General features: G+C 41.6%; 1 protein-coding gene across 50 annotated transcripts in view; it reads left to right on the top strand.

The window, feature by feature from the left end:
* Window positions 1-13,145, top strand: part of MBNL1 (muscleblind like splicing regulator 1) — a 178,483-nt gene that overhangs the window by 78,568 nt on the left and 86,770 nt on the right. For 3 of the 50 annotated variants that reach the window (XM_083442848.1, XM_083442845.1, XM_083442839.1), the window contains exon 1: window positions 4,048-4,130. The exons of 46 other annotated variants lie outside the window; for them this stretch is intronic. The gene's annotated coding sequence lies outside the window, so the exon portion shown is untranslated. Of the gene's footprint in view, window positions 1-4,043; window positions 4,131-13,145 lie in introns of those variants that run through there. One more of the 50 variants, XM_083442828.1, reaches the window with a different exon arrangement.

Below are 13,145 nucleotides of genomic sequence, written 5' to 3'. Positions count from 1 at the left end.
AGCTGGAAGAGACCACAAGGGCCATCGAGTCCAACCCCCTGCCAAGCAGGAAACACCATCAGAGCACTCCTGACATATGGTTGTCAAGCCTCTGCTTAAAGACCTCCAAAGAAGGAGACTCCACCACACTCCTTGGCAGCAAATTCCACTGTCGGACAGCTCTTACTGTCAGGAAGTTCTTCCTAATGTTTAGGTGGTACATGTGCTGGCCCTCACAAACAAACAAAATACTTTAAAAAAATCCAGTTATGAATTTGAATCAGTATGAGAAGCTTACGTGCTACACACACACGCACACACATATCATGAAATAGTTTCCAGTGGTTTACAAATTTAAACACATTGTTAAAGCAAGATCACAGCAAGCAGCCCCCCAAAGTGGGATACAGTGGTCAGCTTCAGCTTTCAGGTGTTAAACCGTAATTAAATAGTTACAGGTAGGTAGCCGTGTTGGTCTGCCGTAGTCGAAACAAAATTAAAAATTTCCTTCCAGTAGCACCTTAGAGACCAACTAAATTAGTTATTTGTATGAGCTTTCGTGTGCATGCCTGTATCTGAAGAAGTGTGCGTGCACACGAAAGCTCATACCAATAACTAACTTAGGTAAAGGTAAAGGGACCCCTGACCAGTCGTGGCTGACTCTGGGGTTGTGGTGCTCATCTCGCTTTACTGGCCGAGGGAGCCGGCGTACAGCTTCCGGGTCATGTGGCCAGCATGACTAAGCCACTTCTGGCGAACCAGAGCAGGGCACGGAATCGCCATAACTAACTTAGTTGGTCTCTAAAGTGCTACTGGAAGGAGTTTTTCGTAATTAAATAGGGCATTCTTACCAGTTTGGAGAAAATCAGCAGGGAGGATATGGGATGAATTTCCCTTGGAAAGGAATTCCATAGCATAGAACCCATGTAGAGAGCATGCATAGGCAGTGGTCATCATCCCTGACCATTGCTTATGCATCCTGAGGCTGATGGGAGTTGGAGTCCAGGAACACAAGAAGGACCACAGCTTCCCCATATCTGGCACAATGGATCCATTTGAAAAGGATGAGATAATTTAGAAGCATGTTTTGTTGGAGGACTAACCTCTTTCTATATATAGAAGCTTGTATGCCAAAGGAATTGAGATATTAATTAAGATCTCACTGATACCTGATTAATCTTTGGAAAGGGATTCTCTATTTCCATGCCTATTAACGTTTGTGAGGGTGGCATTTGTAACTGTCACAGAAATAAGCCCATTCCCCACTCAATTGCAGGCTAATCAAAGGTTAAGTATTTATTCATTTATTTATTTCACTTAGCATTTTGATCTGCTTCAAAACATCATTTTAATTTCGTCAAACGCTTCCTTGTGTCCTTTTAGAAAATTAAATGAATTAGGGAGAAGAAAAAATTGGAATGAATGATTAATTGTGGATTTTTAGAGTGGTTTGGGGAATTTTTTTCTGTTGAGATCAGTCCATCTAGTTTATTATTTTCTTATGGACACACTTCCTCAAGTTTTGTTTTCTTGTTTATACCAGCTGTACTCTTTGGGCTCTGTGGCTTCATATCATATTCTAGCCAGATATCCATTTTACTTTAATATGGTCACCATCCCATTGAGTTCATAATCTCTTTTTTCAAGCACTGTGGCTGCCAATCCCTCCGATTTGTTTAAAGTACAGTAGTCTCCCTTCCTACTTCTGTCTCACAAAAGAACACACTCTTTATTTTTTGTTTCTTCCAGAACTGACTAAGCTTCCTGTTATTCCACTCCGTCAGATTTTCCCCCAATATTCTTTTCATGTTGAGTCAGATTTGTTTGCCAGCAGATTTCTTCAGAGTTTCCCTGCTATTTCTCCTTTGTATTTCTGCAAGCCTCTTCCATCAGTTAATTTTTATTGGTAGCAGACTTTGCGTCCACCCATGTGTGATTTAGCTGAAGTGATTTCTCTACGTCTTCAGCTGAAACCATTTTTCTATATAAATTCAGTCTGCAGAAGGGGAGGGGGCACTGAGGACAAAAAAATATCAACCGCCCAGTCCCCTGAAGAGAGTATTAAACTTTGGAAGTTAATACCTCATATATATCATTTTCACAGTTTTATATACTCTTTCTGTTTGTGTATCATGTAAAAATGGCTCCGGTGGGACAATGCAGCATAGACTCAGAACTGCTTGAAAAGTATCCCCCATTCTTTCGCGCTTATCAAGGACAAGCACATATGTTCCAAACCAGTGCCAATTTTTTCCAGAAAAAGAGGTGTAGCAAGTCACCATGGACACCTCCTTCGTTCTCCTAGAATGGCAATGGCACTCACCTGAGAGGTGATGGACCTGAATTACGGCTGGAAACCCGCCCCCCCCTGCTCCAAACACAAAATAGGGCAAATGCTACATGGATGTATGGGATAGCAGGGTGTCTAGTTGGTAGAAACTACTCATGGCACTTATAACATGCTTTTTAAATCAGAAATGAACACACTTCCTTCAGAGGCAGAGCTAGCTGCTCTGGCACACAGAGCGGCTCACATGTGGTGCACTTGGGGGCAGGGTGTGCCGCTCGTGGTGGCACGGTGAGCATTCCACAAGGGCGGACCGCACCCCCCATTCCCCCTTCCTCCGCCAGTGACTTCCTTTCCCTAATATTAAGGTAAAGGGACCCCTGACCATTAGGTCCAGTCGTGACCAACTCTGGGGTTGCGGCGCTCATCTCGCTTTATTGGCCAAGGGAGCCGGCGTACAGCTTCCGGGTCATGTGGCCAACATGACTAAGCCGCTTCTGGCGAACCAGACCCTAATATTACCAGTGTTAATTCACATTCCCTCGGCCTAAACCAGGAAGTGGGGCCCCTGTGGCCTTCCAGATAGTGTTGAACTGCAACTCCCACCATCCTTGACCCTTGACTATGCTGGCTGGGAGTTGATGGGAGTTGGAGCCCAACAACAACAACAACAACAACAACAACAACAGGAAGGCCCCAGCCACCACTAAACTATGGCTTGGAATTATACCTACCTCAGCTATTATTTTCCAAAAACGCCCTTAAGAACGGCCATGCTGCCTTTGCACAAAATTACACAAATAAGATGGTAATGAGCACAGTTTGTCCGCTGCTTCTAGCCTGCCATCTACAGTACTGGGATTTTTGTTGTTGTTCGCGTTTTAGTGGAAGTGAGGTGTGTGAAAAAGCACATAGATTGATTTGATAGCTATACTTGGATCTTAGTGACCTATATTTCTTCTCCGCATGTTGACCAAGGGGATAAAAAAGTGACCCATTTCTTCATAATTTATATTTATTTTCGGAGAGGCCCTTGCTAACCACCTAGCTGAGCAGCAATGCCAGGGGGATAATATAACATCAGCGTAAACAAGTTATTTTTGCATGCTAAGGGTGACCATGCATAAGTGACTCACAGGTCTGCTTTGATGCTTATGACCTAAGCAGTCATTCCCAAGACTTAAAAATAACTTGAGTTTTATAGCACACTCTGCGGAGTAGTGTGTATGTATTACAAGATAGTGTTCACCACCCTTTGACTTTTTGCAAATCTAACCTAAGACTGCCTTAAGCGACTCTTGTGGAACAATATATGTTAGGCCCAATTTATTCATAATATGGGCCGGGGAAGGTGCATTTACCCTTGTAAACAAGGCATCTGTTCTGCTTACGTTTAAAAGCATGTACCATGTATGCCCTTGATACATGACCGATGTGCTAATGCTACATGCATACAGCACAATGCCTTTGCTGTTCATTTAAACACAATTTGCTCTTCTTCAAGGGAGTTCAGCCAGTGTAGAAGAAATGTGGGTTTGCAGGCTTCTGCCATCAACCCTTCGGGACAGCGAAGAGCTTAGGCAGAAGCGCACAAGAAGCAACGGTGGTTGCAATTTGTCTGTAAACACACAAATAGCTTTTATCAGTGTGCATAGTAACCAAGAATGCTTTGGCAAGCCTTCTGCGTGCAAGGAGCCCCCTCTATTGAGTTTGCTGCTGCTGTTGCTACTTATCCTCTGGCTGACCAAGGAAAAGCTGCCTGGGCATCCTTTGCAGCTGGCTGTACTGAAGAGAGTCAAGACATGAGTTACGGCTGTCTTCTGGATTTTTACCAGAGCAAGGAGCCTTGTCCCCCCAGTCAAAGGTAAGGGATGAAGCTGGCTGGTTGGAAGAACTGGTTGGAAGAACTTAAATAAGCCTTGGGTTAAAAGAATATTAAGTGCTGATTTATCTGAACAACTTTTACATATTCATCAGCAGACAAATTGAAGTCACGGCACCACCACATCTGCAATATCTTTTTATTTAATGCACTTACTTGACATTGAATGCTTGTTGTTTGTTTTTTAATGAGTGTTTGGTTTAAAATTAGTCGTTCCGACTTTGTAAAGCTGCTTTGGGTTGTTGTTTTCTGCACAAAGTTTCCGTGTAAATACAACCAAGTGAAAATGGTTAATTTATAACCTTGTCTTTATTCTATATATAATAGTAAAATAATATTGATAATGATCTAACTCTTTCAAAGGTGAGAGGTAGATTTCTACTGGACTGTTCCTACACCATGAGAATGCTTGCCTCTGCCACTTCCAAGAGCTACAATAACTTCAAATACTGGAATTTAAGAATAAATAAACCTTGGTGTGTTTTGGTGACACAGGGCCAACTCTCAGTGACTACAGCATTTCACCATTACCTTCTCAGATAATGGTATTTCAGCTCAGTTTACTGTAAGATTCAAGGTGAGGGTCTTTGGCACAATCTGATGCATTGGCAGATTCTCATATCTGGTCAAATCATCTTTTCCTCACTGAAGGAAAGAACCAAGGCTGGTATCATATCTAGTGAAAAGGACCATGATACACTCCTGTATTGGTACAAAACCCTTTTTTACAGGATTCTGTGTGTCGCAAGTGTGTGCTAGTATCCTTCAGCCACAAAGTCTTAAGTTGGAACGGCTGCAGGTTTCTGAAGCACAACACCGTAGGATGAGTGTGTACCCACCAAAGGGAACGAAGGCCACCTCATAGTTCTGCCTTTCTCCATCCTCATTTCATTAAAATCAGGAAGAGCTACATAGAGTCGTGCTTCAGACTTCTGTTGACATTGCTGCACTCGAAGCATGACTTCTCAAACCCAGCTGCTAGGACGCGTTCATTTAATTTCCGTGACCTCTCCCCCTCCTACTTTTCCATATGCTTAATATGCATATCCCACAGGTTTCCAGTGGTAGATTGCCATCAGAGTGCAGATTTACACCATAATGCTTGGTGGCTGGTGAATGGTATTCTGGAGTGTAATTTTGGGCATAGGTCTCTGTGTTCATTGGGGATTCCTTCCAGGGAAGGGTGTAAAGCAGCTTGGTGCTTTCCAGATGTTTTGGACTACAACTCCTTGGCTGGGGCTGATGGGAGATGTAGTCTAGAACAATAGGAGAGCGCCTGGTTAGAGAAGCCTTCTGTAATACTTTGCAGGCAGGCAATTCAATGATATGTTTCTTAGCTTGGAAGTAAGTCCCACTGTATCCGATGACATTTACCCTCTAGCTTTGTTCTTAGGATTCCAGGCTTAAGTAACATTATTTGTACACAGACTTCTGGTGGTAATATGATTGCAGTTTTCTGCTGAGAAATTCTTCTTTCCCTGATGATGTCTCAGGGTCCACATGTAAAAATGCAGAAGTAGTTGCATGTTTTGAGCTAGCTTTCCTCAACTTTCTTGGAAAGGGGAAAGGGGGTAAAAATTGGGAGAGATCTACTGCTGAATTGAAAGAAAGCATAGCAAAAACGACCAATCACCTTTGTACAGTGGAATCTTGGGTTGCGAACGTGACCTGTGTGGGAGGCATGTTCGCAACCCGCAGCGCTGCGTCTGCACATGCGGGTGACTTGATTCGGCGCTTCTGCGCATGCACAAAGCACTATTTAGCACTTCTGTGCATGCACGAGCGCCAAAAACCGGAAGTAACCTGTTCCAGTACTTCCGGGTTTGGCGCATCCGTAACCTGAAAATGCGCAACCCGCAGTGATCGCAACCTGGGGTATGACTGTATTCCAACATGGATCAGCTAACAGCTTATTTCTTTTAGTGTTTTTACTTTTGTATGTTTCAAAGTGTGGTTGTCATTTTTTCTTTATTTTCTTGTTTTATATTTTGAAGTTTGAAGTTTTCTTCTTATTTTATTTTATTTTTCATGTGTGTGTGTTTGAAAATTTGAAAAAGTGCTTACACTGGGCAAGAAAAAGCGTACACAACTGAAAGCTTTTCTGGACCTAAGTGCAGATAAAGCATAAATAATTGGTCATGGGGACAGCATTTAAAGTTTTGTTTCATTCGGATGGCTGCTTATTCGGGGCACTATCTAGTTAAAGTTTGAGTACCATTAAATCCTGTTGATTTTAGTCTGTGCCTAAAGCTGCCCTATTGAAATAAATGAAACAGGCTCCAATTCTAGACACAAGGTTCCTGGGGGTAAAATCTCATTAAACTATATAGAAATTGTGTTATTTTAGGATATCCTTAGGCATATTTACCCATATGCCATTGTGTTCAATGGTGCTTGTCCCAGGCAAGTATGCGTAGGATTGCAGCCTTAATAGCTTTTGAAACTTTCAGTTTTTGAAATTTTCTGTTAAAATTCCAAGGTGCCATCCAGCCAAACCAATATGAATTCTTAAGTCTCTTTGATTTAAGTAGCGGAGATGAAAACACGGGCTCTGCTCTCCTGTTGAAATTGCTGGCAATTTAAAAGGGCCCAACACCCCTATGTTTCCATGGGGAAGTAGAATCCAAAATGCTCATTTATTTTGTTCTTTTTCGTGTGACAATGTGCATAATAACAATTTTGCACACATTGCAATGGGCTAAAAAGAGAGAGTTGAGGTTTGTAGCCCACTGTTGATTTGTACCAACAGTGAATTTGCTCCTCCAAATGTTTCATGGACCTTAAGGGCTTATACATGTGGCTGTGTAATGGGAATTATAAATCTTGTGTCATTTTTACTGGGTGAACGGAAATGGCTATAATGAACTAAGTAAGCTACCATAAAAGTTAGCTTTTTTTGCGGGGGCGGGGTGTTGTATTACTGAAAAATACAGAGCACAGATATGCTTTATAGTATGTTTAGTGTAAGAATATATATTTCCATGGCCCTCCATCTATGAATGTTATTTACTTGGCTTTTCCTGCAGACACAGAAGCACTGATTTTCTTCCACACCATGCCTGAGATAGCGCCTGTTGGTCCCCTGATGTTCTGTTTCCTACATAGCTGCTGCTTTCAATTTACTTTGGCAATATACTGTGTGTGTCTTATAGTTAGGTAGCAACCTTTGGTTGTTATTGAAGCAATATGTTTTCGGTTCAGAAAGTTGGCTTTATTGCACAATTCCTAACAGATGTGCATTTCGAGACATCTGGTCGGAGTTTGTTTTACAACCCAGTCATAACCCCCCCCCCCCAAAAAAAAACCCAAAACAAAAACCAGGACCATAATCCAACAAAGGGTTAAGCAAGCTTCAAGCACACTTATAACTCTGTGTTGGATTGGGGCCAGTTGGTTACATGCTGGTGATGCTGAAGTATACAATGTTCTCATTACCCCCATGGCATCCAAAGCATATTATACATTAAATAAAAATAGTCTCTTTAAAGAGCTCCTTTTGGCAAATCCACTGGGTCCAGTGGGGTTTTTTATTTTTAATAGCAGACCTCCAAAAAAAGATCAGAAAAGAGTATTGGTAACTGCTTGTAGAGAAACATGAGCCAAAAGCCTTCTTGGGTGTGGACAATTAGTTGTAGAATTCTTTGGATTATGGCTTAAATAAAGAAATAAATCAGTGGACTCCTACAACATTGTGAAGTTATGCAGAATTGTGTGTTTTTTCTTGTTAAAACCTTTCTTTTGTCAAAATCCCGTTCAAAAAACCACTTAAATTTCCAAGACTTTAGGAAGGGATTATTATTATTATTATTATTATTATTATTATTATTATTAAATATTTAATACTAGCACCATTCCCGCAAGTTCAGAAATTACCAGGATGTGGTCTGATTGAAAGGCAGGATGAGCCCAGTTCAAATTTACTTCAGCAATTCAGTGGCCTCAAGGAAACTGCTGTTTTCTCAGCCTTGAATTTGTCTTAAGACAGGGATGGGGAGCCGGTGGCCCCCAGATATTGCTGGTGGACCACAGCCCCCATCATCCTTGACCATTGATTGGGCTGGCTGGGATGGGGGGCTGATGGGAGTTGGAGTCCAACCATAAGTGGAGGGCCTCTTGTTTTCCTATCCTTGCTTTACAAGGATAAGAATACTAGACTGCCTTATAAAAGATTGCTGAGATTATGATTATTCGTGTGAAGGCATACTTCAAATTCTTAAGTGTACTATGCAAATGCTAAATGCTATTATTTTCCCCATTTCTTCGTTCCAGTGCTCACTCAGGTATCCAATATCTCCTTTCTTGAAGGAGTGCCAATTGTTCCCTGGTTATTGGGAAATCGAAAGAATGACAGTTTTTTGAATTACCTGTAATAGGAACGATAGCACATGCATTCTTTCTAAGTTTTGCTGCGGGCTCTTTTGAATAATTCTCGCAGCTGTTATTAAGAGGGGGCACTATGAATTTCCAGGCATGTTTTTTGCTTCCAAGGCTAGGTTTGGGGTTTTTACTGTTGTTGCTGAGACAAAATATATGTGAATGAGGCTAATTTTCTGATAGCCCTTGGTGTTGGAGGTAAAAATTGAAAATGCCATCAGAATCTAAATCCCCCAAGACATTAAAGTTTGCAAATGACCTGAGTTGTCTATTACATGGATCATGGCGATGGGCTCAGATGTTAGCTATTCCCAGCACATTAGTTATCTTCCTGTCATCTACGATGACAGAAAGAAGTGCATCTAAAAGAAGAGTGTGTGTAGGAGAGACTATTTTATGAAAAGGAAACAGGTTGGGCAGGGGGCAAGTGGTCAGTGTGGTGGTTCTGTGGAGACAAGCAATTGACATACGCTTGCAACGATGTCAATGACAGAAACCCATTTCAGACATTGAAACTCCAGTGCAGAACAGCACCTGAGCAGAAAGCACAGTTGGACCTTGTAGTGGACCTCCAGCATCAGTACAAACAACCGAACTGTCTACAGGGATGGATATTTTCCATGTGACCTGTAGCCCTAATCAGGCAGAATTACAAGTTGTGCAGAAGTCTTTGCCATTGTAGCTGTACGTCCGCAGCAATGCTAAGGATGTCTGGCCAGTGATGGTGCTGTGTTCCTTGGTATAGCCAGTTGCTCTTCCTGTATTGCTGCATGTGGGAGCTCTGCTGCATGGAGGCAATGAAGAACTAGGATCAGCTCAAGCTGGGGAAGAAAAGTGGCCTATAAAATTTATAATAAATAGAATTAAATACCAGGTTGGAACTATTAGTTCATCTGGAGACCAGTGTTAACTGGTAATGGTTCTGTAAGGTCTTGGGCAGAGGAGGACCTTGCATGTCATCTCAAACAGATACTTTTGGCTGAAGATGTCAGGGACTGAATTCTGGACCTGGCGAGTATTCAAAGCATGTTGAGTTAAGGCCATTCCTCAGTGTAGATTAGCTGTACGCACCCACTCAACTCACTCTCTCTCTCTCTCTTTCTCAGAGGGTAATATAGATTGTGTCCCTCACATTTTTGTCTCCTTTCAGCTTCTTTCTGTTGAGAATGCTTATAATAGGGTTTTGTTCTCCTGCAAGATAGTAGTTTGACGTGGTTGCACGTCCAGAAGTCAGCAGTAGGGGCAGAAGAGAGGAGGTTCAGAGAGCCATGGCTTTACAGCATCGTACTTTGAGCAGATGAGAACAAGAATAATGCAATTTCAGTGGCGCAATTTCAGACCACCGTATAGTGTGAAGCCACGCCAGATCAAAGCCCTAGCATTAGACTCTGTAAGTCTAGGGCTGCCACTGCAGTTATGTATCTGGTAAAAGCGATTATTTTAGCCGTCTCCTGTTGATGCATGTTAAATTGTATACTTTCACCTCTGAACAAGACCCTGCCTTTACAGAAGGGAACAGTTGATCCTTCTAGCTGAGAACTACCATCTGCATTGAGCAGTGTTGTGGCGTAACTGTTCGGATGAGAAGGATTTGTGTGTGTGCGTGAATTCTAAAAGAGAATGCAATTCTTCTGCATAGTGTTCAAGAAATTCATACAGCGCTTTGGCCCATGCTTTAGGATCTGAACCTGGCAATATATTCTTGAGCTTAATTAAGTTTGTTCAATCAATTCCCTTAAAAAAAATAAAAAAGTGTGGTTTGTGCATGGCCTCTCCGGAACCACAAAAAGTAGTAATAATTGTTATTCTTCCTTTATTCATTACTTTTACCGAGAATGGTTTCATTACAACTTATAGCAAAAATATAGTACAAATACAACATACAGGTTTAAAATACAGTAAACAAAACCAAAAGTGATCCCACACTAGGTCTCCCCAGCCCCATTGTTCTAAAATCTCCCAAGAAATGATGACCGTCTTCTGATTCATGTGTGCATTAGTCCTTAGTTATATTTTAAAAGGCATAAATAAATAACTACGAATAATTCTAGGACATTTAGTTCGTTGTAATATTTTTTTGTCCGTGTGAAAAGTTAAAACTGTCTTGTCACCCCTTCTGCCACTGCTCTCCCCTTCCTCGGTTTCTTCCCTGTGTATATTTTTGGATCGGAAGCCTCTTGGGGCAGGGACCTGTCAAACCTGCTCTCTGTAAAGCACCGTGTATATTAATAGCACTGTAGAAATCATAATAATCTCCTGTGCATGCCCTCTCCCAAAGCACAAAGCTAATCCGGACCCTAACAAAATTTGCACGGTGCTCAGAACTATAGGTTTGTTCGTTCAGTGGAAAGACTAGGTTGATGACATCCTTTCCATTGTGATACAGTGGTACCTCGGGTTACATACGCTTCAGGTTACAGACTCTGATAACCCAGAAATAGTACCTCAGGTTAAGAACTTTGCTTCAGGATGAGAACAGAAATTGTGCTCCGGTGGCGCGGCAGCAGCGGGAGGCCCCATTACCTAAAGTGGTGCTTCAGGTTAAGAACAGTTTCAGGTTAAGAACGGACCTCTGGAATGAATTAAGTACTTAACCCGAGGTACCACTGTATAGCCCATCCAGGGACCAAAGATCTCTAGGGTAAGGGGTAGGCAAAGTGATATTGTTGGACTCTCAGCTCCAGCCAATGCAGCCGAGTGGTCAAGGATGATGGGAGTTGCAGCCCATCAGCATAAGGAAGGCACCATGTTGGCTGCCCCTGCTGTAGGGCATGTGCTGTTTGTATGTATAGTGTGGTAGAACAGGGCGTTTATCACATTCATGTGTGATCCCCAAAATAAACAAAGGCTAGAATAACAGCTTAGGCTATGTGGAACTTCATGAACTTCACAAAAGCCCCTAATTGGGTTGGAGCTTTTGTTAGGACCATGTTCCAGAACAAACCCTTTTGGATGGCTTTGGAATATAGCACATTGATATATGTCAGCTAAAAAATTACTACGTGAGTAACATAAAGGCAAGCATATAAAGTGCCAGGACAGTATTTAATGTTCCATAAAAATAAAAAAAACCTAGTGTGAGAGAACTTTTGAATAATCTGATGATATACCTGAGTTACTGCACTGCTGAGTACAATGAATTGCTGCTATCGAATGCTGAGCAAGTTTTACAAACTCTAGCTACAAAGCAATAATAAGAGAACTTTGCATTGCTTGCCAGGCGATCCCTGGCTTGGCATTTTGAAGTCCCTTTCGCAATCAATATTTTTCTGTGGTCCCTGCGTCGAAAGGCATTGTGTGGGCCAATGAATCTGGCCATTCTCACAAATAAGGATAACCACGCATCTTACTAAGCTATCTGGAGGCAACATAACCGAGCTCCTCAACAGCACTAGCACCTTATGTGGGAGCAGGGATTTTGAACATTAACAAAGAATGAGCATGCACAGACTGACTGCAGTGTTGCATGTTAATCAAACGCAACAAAAAAGACCCTGAGTTGGAGACTATGTGCTTCCGATGTGTAGATCATACACATATGAGTCTGCAGCCAACAACAGCTTATCATTGCTCTTCATTTACTGCCCATACATGTAGTGATTTATTTATCTATGTAGATATAGACGTGCAATTTTTGTTGTTGATGAGTAGGCGTGTTCAGACATTCACTTTGCACATTTAATTCACCTATTGTGAACTTGCATTTCTTTTACTAGTCCTTCTCTACTAGCGACATCCTTTGTGCTTCATTAAAAGAGTTTCAGACCCATAAATGTGTTATGGCAAGAACAATTGAAAAATGAGGATCTGCTTACATCGTCTTTTGTTCAGCTCTTTTGGAGCTTCGGGATACAAACTACAGATGATTACAGAGTATTATCCAAAAAACTGATTTCAAGTCACTCTTTTTTTACACACAAAAAGCATTTCACAGACCTACTAGAAAGATAGCCAAACACAGCTGTGAGGCTGGTTACAACACAGACGTCTGTTGAAACAACATAGTTAATAAGATGCAAACTGTAAAGAAGGAAATTAATTTTGTATAGTTAAAAAAAGACAGTTTATGCTAAAAAGTCTATTTGGCATATTAAATTATTACAATATATTTATTTGCCCTTTTTGTCATTAACATATTCCAGGACTGATTATTTAATCAATTCATTCCAAGTTACAAGGAGCAGCACATTTTGCTACTGTAATGACCTTACAATGCATTCGTATTTTGTTGGCACTGTTTCACAGGCTTGTGAATGTTGGTATTGCTGTATCTCATATTAGAGACAGCCATTTTTAAATTCATCCATAATCCATACCTATGTGGCTATGATTCGGTTTGGCTGCTTGATAGGTTAAAAACCATGACTCCGGTCAGCTCTGATGCTGAATGCTAAGTTGCTCAAATGCCTTGTACAGATACTGTTCAGGATTTCATATGTGCGTATTATCAGCCATGCGTCACATTCCCATTGCCATCTATGGAATGACTTGGATTTTGGATTTATTTTTTTTACAGTGGGACCCAGCCCCAATTTTACTGGCAGTTTTCTGGATTTCAGATCATATCTGGCAGCTGTGTGAGGAGAAGACCCCTGTGCAACATTGCAGTGCCCAATATGCGCA

This window comes from Podarcis tiliguerta, assembly GCF_965153285.1.
Source record: "Podarcis tiliguerta genome assembly, chromosome: 5".
NCBI classification, from domain to species: domain Eukaryota; kingdom Metazoa; phylum Chordata; class Lepidosauria; order Squamata; family Lacertidae; genus Podarcis; species Podarcis tiliguerta.
This window is presented reverse-complemented; position numbering and strand designations above follow the sequence as displayed.